Genomic DNA, 11,426 nt, shown 5'->3' with positions numbered 1-11,426 from the left:
AACTCTCCACCATGGCCAAGACCAAAGAGCTCTCCAAGGATGTCAGGGACAAGATTGTAGACCTACACAAGGCTGGAATGGGCTACAATACCATTGCCAAGCAGCTTGGTGAGAAGGTGACAACAGTTGGTGCGATTATTCGCAAATGGAAGAAACACAAAAGAACTGTCAATCTCCCTCGGCCTGGGGCTCCATGCAAGATCTCACCTCGTGGAGTTGCAATGATCATGAGAACGGTGAGGAATCAGCCCAGAACTGCACGGGAGGATCTTGTCAATGATCTCAAGGCAGCTGGGACCATAGTCACCAAGAAAACAATTGGTAACACACTACGCCGTGTAGGACTGAAATCCTGCAGCGCCCGCAAGGTCCCCCTGCTCAAGAAAGCACATATACAGGGCCGTCTGAAGTTTGCCAATGAACATCTGAATGATTCAGAGGAGAACTGGGTGAAAGTGTTGTGGTCAGATGAGACCAAAACAGAGCTCTTTGGCATCAACTCAACTCGCCGTGTTTGGAGGAGGAGGAATGCTGCCTATGACCCCAAGAAAACCATCCCCACTGTCAAACATGGAGGTGGAAACATTATGCTTTGGGGGTGTTTTTCTGATAAGGGGACAGGACAACTTCACTGCATCAAAGGGACGATGGATGGGGCCATGTACTGTCAAATATTGGGTGAGAACCTTCCCTCAGCCAGGGCATTGAAAATGGGTCGTGGATGGGTATTCCAGCATGACAATGACCCAAAACACACGGCCAAGGCATCAAAGGAGTGGCTCAAGAAGAAGCACATTAAGGTCCTGGAGTGGCCTAGCCAGTCTCCAAACCTTAATCCCATAGAAAATCTGTGGAGGGAGCTGAAGGTTCGAGTTGCCAAACGTCAGCCTCGAAACCTTAATGACTTGGAGAAGATCTGCAAAGAGGAGTGGGACAAAATCCCTCCTGAGATGTGTGCAAATCTGGAGGCCAACTACAAGAAACGTCTGACCTCTTTGATTGCCAACAAGGGTTTTGCCACCAGGTACTAAGTCATGTTTTGCAGAGGAGTCAAATACTTATTTCCCTAATTAAAATGCAAATCAATTTATAACATTTTTGACATGCGATTTTCTGGATTTTTTTGTTGTTATTCTGTCTCTCACTGTTCAAATAAACCTACCATTAAAATTATAGACTGATCATGTCTTTGTCAGTGGCAAACGTACAAAATCAGCAGGGGATCAAATACTTTTTTCCCTCACTGTAGTGCATTCGGAAAGTATTTAGAACCCTTTACTTTTTCCACATTATGTTACATTACAGCCTTATTCTAAAACGAATAAAATAGTTTTTTCCCCCTCATCAATCTACACACCGTACCCCATAATGACAAATCAAAAACACGTTTTTAGAAAATTTAGTCAATTCATTAAAAATTTAAATAACTGAAATATTACATTTACATAAGTATTCTGACCCTTTAATTAGTACTTTGTTTAAGCACCTTTGGCAGCGATTACAGCCTTGAGTCTTCTTGGGTATGACGCTACAAGCTTGGCACACCTGTATTTAGGGAGTTTCTCCCATTCTTCTCTGCAGATCCTCACAAGCTCTGTCAGGTTGGATGAGGAGCTTCGCTGCACAACTATTTTCAGGTCTCTCCAGAGATGTTCGATCGGGTTCAAGCCCGGGCTCTGGCTGGGCCACTCAAGCACATTCAGAGACTTGTCCCGAAGCCACTCCTGCATTGTGTTGGCTGTGTGCTTAGGGTCGTTGTCCTGTTGGAAGGTGAACCTTTGCCCCAGTCTAAGGTCCTGAGCACTCTGGAGCAGGTTTTCAGCAAGGATCTCTCTGTACTTTGCTCCGTTCATCTTTCCCTCGATCCTGACTAGTCTCCCAGTCCCTGCCACTGAAAAACATCCCCACAGCATGATGCTGCCACCACCCTGCTTCACCGTAGGGATGGTGCCAGGTTTCCTCCAGACTTGAAGCTTGGCATTCAGGCTAAAGAGTTCAATCTTGGTTTCATCAGACCAGAGAATATTGTTTCTCATGGTCTGAGTGTCACGATCGTCGTAGGAAGTAGTAGACCAAAGCGCAGCGCGTTGAGCGAACATGACTTTATTAACTTAAAGTACTCAATGCCAAAACAAAAAACAATGACGATACGTGAAGTCCACAGTGACAAAGACTGAATACGGAACAATAACCCACAAACACAAGGTGAAGACACACAGTTTAAATATGGCTCCCAATCAGAGACAACGAGCCAACAGCTGACACTCGTTACCTCTGATTGGGAGTCACTCCTTCAAACAAAGAAATACAACCCAACATAGAAAATGAACACATAGAATGCACACACCCTGGCTCAACATAATGAGTCCCAGAGCCAGGGTGTGACAGTACCCCACCCTAAAGGCGCGGACTGCGACCGCGCCTCAACTAACCAAAACAGGGGAGGGCTGGGCGGGCATACCTCCTCGGTGGCGGTTCTGGCTCCGGCCTTGATCCCCACCTCCTCTCCAACCCCCCAAAGTACCCCTGGTCCTGTCTAGCCCCGCCGGCCGGAGCCAGACTGACGACACGCGCCCCTGGCTTGGTGCGTGGAGGACGAACGGGCCTTACCAGGCTGACGATGCGCACCACTGCCTTGGCGCGGGGAGCAGGAATGGGCCGGACCGGGCTGATGAAGTGCACCCCTGACTTGGTGCGGAGAGCGGGACCGGACCGGACAGGGCTGACGAAACGCACCACAGACTTGGTGCGGGGAGCAGGAACGGGCCGGACAGGGCTGACGACACGTACCACAGACTTGGTGCGGGGAGCAGGAACGGGCCGGACAGGGCTGACGAAACGCACCACAGACTTGGTGCGGGGAGCAGGATTGGGCCGGACAGGGCTGACGAAACGCACCACCAACTTGGTGCGGGGAGCAAGAACGGGCCGGACTGGGCTGTCGACGCACACCGTAGACTTGGTGCGTGGAGCAGGAACAGGTCGGGCAGGGCTGTCGACGCACACCGTAGACTTGGTGCGGGGAGCAGGACTGGGCCGGACAGGGCTGTCGACGCACACCGTAGACTTGGTGCGTGGAGCAGGAACAGGTCGGGCAGGGCTGTCGACGCACACCGTAGACTTGTTGCGGGGAGCAGGAACGGGCCGGACTGGGCTGTCGACGCACACCGTAGACTTGGTGCGTGGAGCAGGAACAGGTCGGGCAGGGCTGTCGACGCACACCGTAGACTTGGTGCGGGGAGCAGGACTGGGCCGGACAGGGCTGTCGACGCACACCGTAGACTTGGTGCGTGGAGCAGGAACAGGTCGGGCAGGGCTGACGACTCGCACCCTTGGCTTGGTGCGAGTAGCAGGAACGGGCCGGACCGGGCTGGCGACGCACACCGTAGGCTTTGTACGTGGAGTAGGAACAGGCCGGTCCATACTGGGAACACACACCACTGGCCTTAACCGGGGATCAGGAACGGGCCAGACCGGACTGGCAACACACCTCAGTCTCTCACGCCGTGCCTCAACTACTTCCCTCCCTCTACTCGCCAATGGCTCCCGTAATCCGGTAGCCTTCTCTCCACGTCTCCCTGTGGCAGCCTCCTGCTGCCCAGCCGCCCAAGCCATGTGCCCCCCCCAAAAAACTTTTTGGGGTTGCCTCTCGTCCTTCCGACGATGGCCCTGCTGACGCCGTTGCTCCTCTCTCAGTCGCCTCTCCACTGTTTTACTCCATGGCCGGCGATCCATCCCATCCAGGATCTCCTCCCAAGTCCAAGACCCTTTACCGTCCACAATCTCCTCCCATGTCCAGACCCTTGGCTCCTGGACACGCTGCTTGGTCCTGGTATGGTGGGTTATTCTGTCACGATCGTCGTAGGAAGTAGTAGACCAAAGCGCAGCGCGTTGAGCGAACATGACTTTATTAACTTAAAGTACTCAATGCCAAAACAACAAACAATGACGATACGTGAAGTCCACAGTGACAAAGACTGAATACGGAACAATAACCCACAAACACAAGGTGAAGACACACAGTTTAAATATGGCTCCCAATCAGAGACAACGAGCCAACAGCTGACACTCGTTACCTCTGATTGGGAGTCACTCCTTCAAACAAAGAAATACAACCCAACATAGAAAATGAACACATAGAATGCACACACCCTGGCTCAACATAATGAGTCCCAGAGCCAGGGTGTGACACAGAGTCTTTAGGTGCCTTTTGGCAAACTACAAGCGGGCTGTAGGGCCTTTTACTGAGGAGTGGCTTCCGTCTGGCCCCTCTACCATAAAGGCATGATTGGTGGAGTGCTACAGAGATGGTTGTCCTTCTGGAAAGTTCTCCCATCTCCACAGAGGTACTCTGGAGCTCTGTCAGAGTAACCTTCGGGTTCTTGGTCACCTCCCTCACCAAAGCCCTTCTCCCCCGATTGCTCAGTTTGGCCAGGCGGCCAGCTCTAGGAAGAGTCTTGGTGGTTCCAAACTTCTTCCATTTAAGAATGATGGAGGCCACTTTTTTCTTGGGGACCTTCAATGCTGCAGAAATGTTTTGGTACCCTTCCCCAGATCTGTTCCTTCGACACAAACCTGTCTCGGAGCTCTACGGACAATAGGCCCTTTTCACGATGACGTCATCTAACTTCCGCCTTTCCGCGTAGCAGGTTAACTTCACTTCCGTTCGCCCGTAACCTGAGACTTCTCAACGAAAATACAACTGTTGACCACTAACTAGCAAGCTAGATACTTGAAGAAATTCCAAAAGGTACGTTTAAGTTAAATTAGTAAAGTTAAGAGTAATAATGTTTACGTATATGCAATGGTTTGTAACTTGCTAACGTTATTGTTAATTCATAATTGTTCACTGCCTTAGTTACTTAAAAGTGGGCTAACGTTAGCTAACAACAACTTAGTACCAGATACCGATAACGTTAAAAGGTAGCGTTACATTGCTGCCTGGCTGTAATGTAACAAGTTTACTTAGCTAGCTATCTAACCCTTTGTTAGGCAGTTAGTTTATTCATGAATGTATAGTAACTCACCTATTCAAATACTGTTGTGCATGATAGCTAGATAAATATTGATTCCTGGTCAAAGCTGAATGTTAATTTAGCTGTTTCTTTTCTCCCGGTGTCTGTATCGCAACAGTATCCCATCCAACACCAAAGCATGGCACAATCTTCGAGAAGATGCTATTGCAGTGTACCATTTTGTTCAAACAACAAACAGAAATTCCCGTATCTGAGTTTTCACGATTTCCCTGTTGATGGAGAAATACGTGCCCGTTGGGTGAGGGCGATCAGGAGAGATGAGGGACCAAGTTTTAAGATTCTTCGTGGGAGCACCTTTGTTTGCAGTCAGCACTTTCCCCCTGAGGATAGATACACATCGGCCAGTGGACGGATCCGTATTAAACAGGGATCAGTGCCGTCTAGATTCCACTGGAATGATTGGGGTAAGGATAGGTAGACAGCGTTAAACGTAATACTACTGTAATCCAATAATATATTACTTGTACAAAATGTTTAATAATTTAATCCTGATGCAATATAGCTGCTACATTTTGTCATTTTAGGGACTGAAAAGTGATTACCAAAATGTATCATGACAAGCATATGGTTAATTTCACACATATAGGAGGCGGCTCACAAGCTCGGGAGTCAGTTTACCAGCGAGCAAGAAAGCGTCTTGGTGTTGCTGTCCTGGATGATTCTGATCATGAGATGCCTGACAGCACAGAGGGTGCTTTGCCTGCAGTGACAAACGATCACGACTATGCCTGCCGTCCTTCTCCTGGTTAGTATTACAAATAAATAATATATCTTAACCTATCTTATCATAATGTTAGAGAACTGTTTATCTGAGAAACCTGAAGCCGATGAGCCTCCTCATTTTTCTTCATGGACCTGTAACATCGCCCTCTCACTGTCACCTCACCGTTAACTACACTTGAGACTGTTTCAATACAGTGATTGGGAGAAAGGGCGCAGCATTAGCCATTAATACATTACTGACTCTTATCTTACGGTCGATACAAACAGCAGTAATATTAAAAAGAGGCTGCAAAACAGAAACTCGTCAGCTCATAACCTTCGCTAGCATAGGGCTAATTTAAGCTAAATAAAGATAAACACGTACCTTCATAATCAAACAGGTAACCTTCAACGAAGAACTTGTAGCCTTTATCAAGCTTCGATCTTGAAGTAAGGGACCACTTGTCAGCAAGTCGTTCTACGTCGTTAAGTCGTATTGGTGGCAGATGTGAAAGGGACTGGGTGAACTCCATAATGATGTGCTACTAGCTAAGCGTTCCTAAGCGACACCGGATGTAAACATAACCTGCATCGCGGCAGAACGGAAGTTGTCTGACGTCACGTGAAAAGGGCCTATTCCTTCGACCTCGTGGCTTTTGCTCTGACATGCATTTTCAACTGTGGGACCTTATATAGACAAGTGTGTGCCTTTCCAAATGATGTCCAATCAATAGAATTGACCACAGGTGGACTCCAATCAAGTTGTAGAAACATCTCAAGGATGATTAATGGAAACAGGATGCACCTTTGCTCAATTTCGAGTCTCATAGCAAAGGGTCTGAATACTTATGTAAATAAGGTATTATTATTATTTAATTTTTTTGCAAACATTTCTAAAAACCTGTTTTTGATTTGTCATTATGGGTTATTGTGTGTAGATTGATGAGAAATTTGTTTTATTTAATCCATTTTAGAATAACTCTGTAACGTAACAAAATGTGGAAAAAGTAAATGGGTCTGAATACGTTCCGAATGCACTGCATAGTGTATGTTGGAATTGTGGAAAGACCCCTTTCCTGCAGTCAAATGACCAAATCGCTCTCTAGTGGCATTGAGAGAATGCCAAGAGTGTGCAAAGCTGTCATCAAGGCAAAGGGTGGCTACTTTGAAGAATATAAAATATATTTTGATTTGTTTAACAATTTTTGGGTTACTACGTGATTCCATATGTGTTATTTCATCGTTTTGATGTCTTCACTATTGTAGTGTCGAGAACTATGCTGAGATGCTGTGAGAACAAGAAATCCGCTGACACTGTCCTCGATTATAATTATTTATTACATTGAAGATCTCAGCGCCAATTTACAGACTTCTGCAGACATCTGGAGAATAACCGGCCCCAATCTCTAATATGTTATTCTCCCCTCCTTTGTCCCAAACCATAGTATATATCCTATGTAACCTGATATGAGTGTTTTCCCCTACAGACCAATCCCAGTGTCAAGGGTGCTGAAGGTGGGTGTGGTGCAGGAATCAAGCGCAGGACGCAGAAACTAAGTCCAAAAGACTTTAGTGAAATATTCACGTAGTACACAAGCTCAACAAGCCCGGAGGCTAAATAAAGGCGCACACAGGCGTCAAACAAAAGGCGCACTAACATGTGCGAAAAACCCTCTCCAAAACAACGGAGGGAAACACGTAGCACAGAACACCAAACAGAAGCGCAATCACACACAACACCTGACACACACAACGAGAACTAAATAGGACACTAATGAACACTAACTGGAAACAGGTGTACAACATCAAGACAAAACCAAACGAACATGAAACATACAACGGTGGCAGCTAGTACTCCGGGGACGACGACCGCCGAAGCCTGCCCGAGCAAGGAGGAGGAGCAGCCGCGGCCGAAACCGTGACAGTACCCCCCCCTTGACGCGCGGCTCCAGCCGTGCGCCGACCCCGGCCTCGGGGACGACCAGGAGGACGCGGAGCAGGGCGCGCGGGATGCCCCCGGTGGAACTCCGACAGGAGAGACGGGTCTAGGATGTACCTCCGTGGCACCCAGCACCGTTCCTCCGGGCCGTACCCCTCCCACTCCACGAGATACTGGAGACCCCCCATCCGACGTCTTGAGTCCAAGTTGGACCGAACGGTGTACGCCGGAGCCCCCTCGATGTCCAGTGGGGGCGGAGGAGTCTCTCCTATCTCACCTTCCTGGAGTGGACCAGCTACCACCGGCCTGAGAAGAGACACATGGAACGAGGGGTTAATATTCTTATATTCAATGGGCAGATGTAACCTATAACACACCTCGTTCAGTCTTCTCAGGACTTTAAAAGGCCCCACAAACCGCCGACCCAGCTTCCGGCAGGGCAGGCGGAGGGGCAGGTTTCTGGTCGAGAGCCAGACTCGATCTCCAGGTGCGTACACCGGCCCCTCACTGCGGTGGAGATCGGCGCTCGCCTTGTGTCGACGGATGGCCCGCTGCAGATGGACGTGTGCAGCGTTCCACGTCTCCTCCGAGCGCCTCACCCAATCATCCACCGCAGGGGCCTCGATCTGGCTCTGCTGCCAAGGTGCCAGAACCGGCTGGTAACCTAACACACATTCGAAGGGGGTTAGGTTGGTAGAGGAGTGGCGGAGAGAGTTTTGGGCCATCTCCGCCCAGGGAATATACCGAGCCCACTCCTCCGGCCGGACCTGGCAATACGACCTCAGAAACCTACCCACATCCTGGTTGACTCGTTCTACCTGCCCATTGCTCTCCGGGTGGTACCCCGAGGTAAGGCTCACCGAGACCCCCAAACGCTCCATGAACGCTCTCCAGACTCGGGAGGTAAACTGGGGGCCTCGATCAGACACTATATCCTCGGGTACCCCGTAATGCCGGAAGACGTGTGTAAATAGTGCCTCTGCGGTCTGTAGGGCAGTAGGAAGACCCGACATAGGGAGAAGACGACAGGCCTTAGAGAACTGGTCCACAACGACCAGGATGGTGGTATTCCCCTGCGAGGGGGGAAGGTCTGTCACAAAATCCACTGAGAGGTGGGACCAGGGTCGTTGTGGAACGGGCAGGGGTTGTAACTTACCCCTGGGCAAGTGTCTGGGCGCCTTACACTGGGCGCACACCGAGCAGGAGGAGACATAAACCCTCACATCCCTGGCTAACGTGGGCCACCAGTACTTAGTGCTAAGACAATGCACTGTCCGGCCAATACCCGGATGTCCTGAGGAGGGTGACGTGTGAGCCCAGTAAATGAGTCGATCCCGAACCTCGAGCGGAACGTACTTCCGACCCACAGGACACTGTGGAGGGCTAGGGTCGGCACGCAACGCCCGCTCGATTTCAGCATCGACCTCCCACACAACCGGTGCCACTAGACAAGACGCCGTTAGTATGGGAGTAGGCTCAACTGACCTCTCCTCCGTGTCATACCGCCGGGACAGCGCATCTGCCTTACCGTTCTGGGACCCAGGGATGTACGTGATTTTAAATACGAACCTGGCGAGAAACATACTCCATCGAGCCTGGCGAGGGTTCAGTCTCCTCGCTGCCCGGATGTACTCCAGGTTCCGATGGTCAGTCAAAATGAGGAAAGGGTGTTGAGCCCCCTCAAGCCAATGCCTCCACACCTTAAGGGCCTGAACTACAGCTAACAGCTCCCTGTCCCCGACGTCATAATTTCGCTCCGCCGGGCTGAGCTTTTTAGAGTAAAAAGCACAGGGGCGGAGTTTAGGTGGCGTGCCGGACCGTTGAGAGAGTATGGCCCCTATACCGGCCTCAGACGCGTCCACCTCGACCTGAAAGGGTAAGGCGGGATCCGGATGCGCCAGCACCGGAGCCGACGTAAACAGGTCCTTCAGTCTCCCAAAAGCCCTGTCCGCCTCAGCTGACCACTGCAGGCACACCGGACCCCCTTTCAGAAGGGACGTGATGGGAGCTGCCACCTGTCCAAAACCCCGGATAAACCTCCGGTAGTAATTCGCAAAGCCCAAGAATTGCTGCACCTCTTTGACAGTGGTTGGGGTTTGCCAATTACGCACGGCTGACATACGGTCCACCTCCATTTTCACCCCTGACGCGGACAACCGATAACCCAAAAAGGAGACAGACTCCTGGAAAAACAGACATTTCTCTGCCTTGACATACAGGTCGTGCTCCAACAGCCTCCTCAATACACGACGCACCAGGGCTACATGCTCGGCTCGGGTAGACGAGTACACTAGAATGTCATCAATGTACACGACCACCCCTTGCCCCTGCATATCCCGGAAAATCTCATCCACAAAGGATTGGAAGACTGATGGAGCATTAATCAACCCGTATGGCATGACGAGATACTCTAAATGACCCGAAGTGGTACTAAACGCTGTTTTCCATTCGTCGCCCTCCCTAATGCGCACCAAGTTATACGCGCTCCTGAGATCCAGTTTTGTGAAAAACCGCGCTCCGTGCAATGACTCCGTCATGGTCGCAATCAGAGGGAGTGGATAACTGTATTTCACATTAATCTGATTGAGACCACGGTAATCAATGCACGGGCGCAACCCTCCATCTTTTTTCTTCACAAAAAAGAAGCTCGAGGACGCAGGAGAAGTGGAGGGCCGTATGTATCCCTGTCTCAAAGATTCGGCTATGTAAGTCTCCATAGCTTTTCTCTCCTCTTGAGACAAAGGATACACGTGGCTCCGTGGGAGCGCTGCTCCTGCCTGGAGGTATATCGCACAATCCCCCTGTCTGTGAGGAGGCAACTGCGTCGCCCTAGCTTTACTAAACACAATAGCCAAATCCCCATATTCAGGCGGAATGTGCAATGCGGGCACTTGGTTTGGACTTTCCACCGAAGTCGCCCCCACGGAAACACCCAGACATTGCCCCTCACACTGAGCAGACCACCCATTGAGAGCTCTCTGTTGCCACGAAATGGCAGGGTTATGGGTACTTAACCAGGGAATTCCCAGCACCACCGGGTACGCAGGAGAGTCGATCAGATATAGCTGTATAGTCTCCTCATGACCCCCCTGCGCACACATCCTAAGTGGCGCTGTGATTTCCCTAATCAACCCCGACCCCAACGGGCGGCTATCTAAAGCATGAACGGGAAAAGGCTTGTCAACAGGCAGGAGGGGAATCCCTAAATCTAAACAAAACTTCCGATCAACAAAATTCCCAGCTGCGCCTGAATCTACTAGCGCCTTATGCTGGGAATGAGGTGCAACCTGTGGAAAACGAACAGGTATACATAAGTGCACAACAGAGAGCTCTGGGTAAGTGGGGCGTCTACTCACCTGGGAAGGCTCCCCAGTGCATGGCCTGTTGTCTCCTCCTCCTGGAGACCCTCCCCAGCACCTGGCCGCAGTGTGCCCTCCACGACCGCAATTGGTGCAGGGGACAGGCCCCCTCGGGCTCCTTCTCCTCCTTTCTCTAGCGCCAGCACCCCCGAGCTCCATAGGGCTCGGCTCGGAGGTGCTGGAGGGTGGAATGGACGGACCCCACTCGGGACGTCCACGGGTGGCCAACAGGGTGTCCAGACGGATGGACATGTCGACCAACTGGTCGAAGGTGAAATTGGTGTCCCTGCAGGCCAACTTACGTTGAACGTCCTCCCGTAGGCTACATCGGAAATGATCGATGAGGGCCCGTTCATTCCACCCTGCGTCTGCCGCTAGAGTCCGGAACTC

The sequence above is a fragment of the Coregonus lavaretus genome (genome assembly GCF_964263955.1).
Source record: "Coregonus lavaretus genome assembly, chromosome: 24".
Classification (NCBI taxonomy): Eukaryota; Metazoa; Chordata; class Actinopteri; order Salmoniformes; family Salmonidae; genus Coregonus; species Coregonus lavaretus.
The sequence above is the reverse complement of the archived record's forward strand: the minus strand, read 5'-3'. Positions refer to the sequence as shown.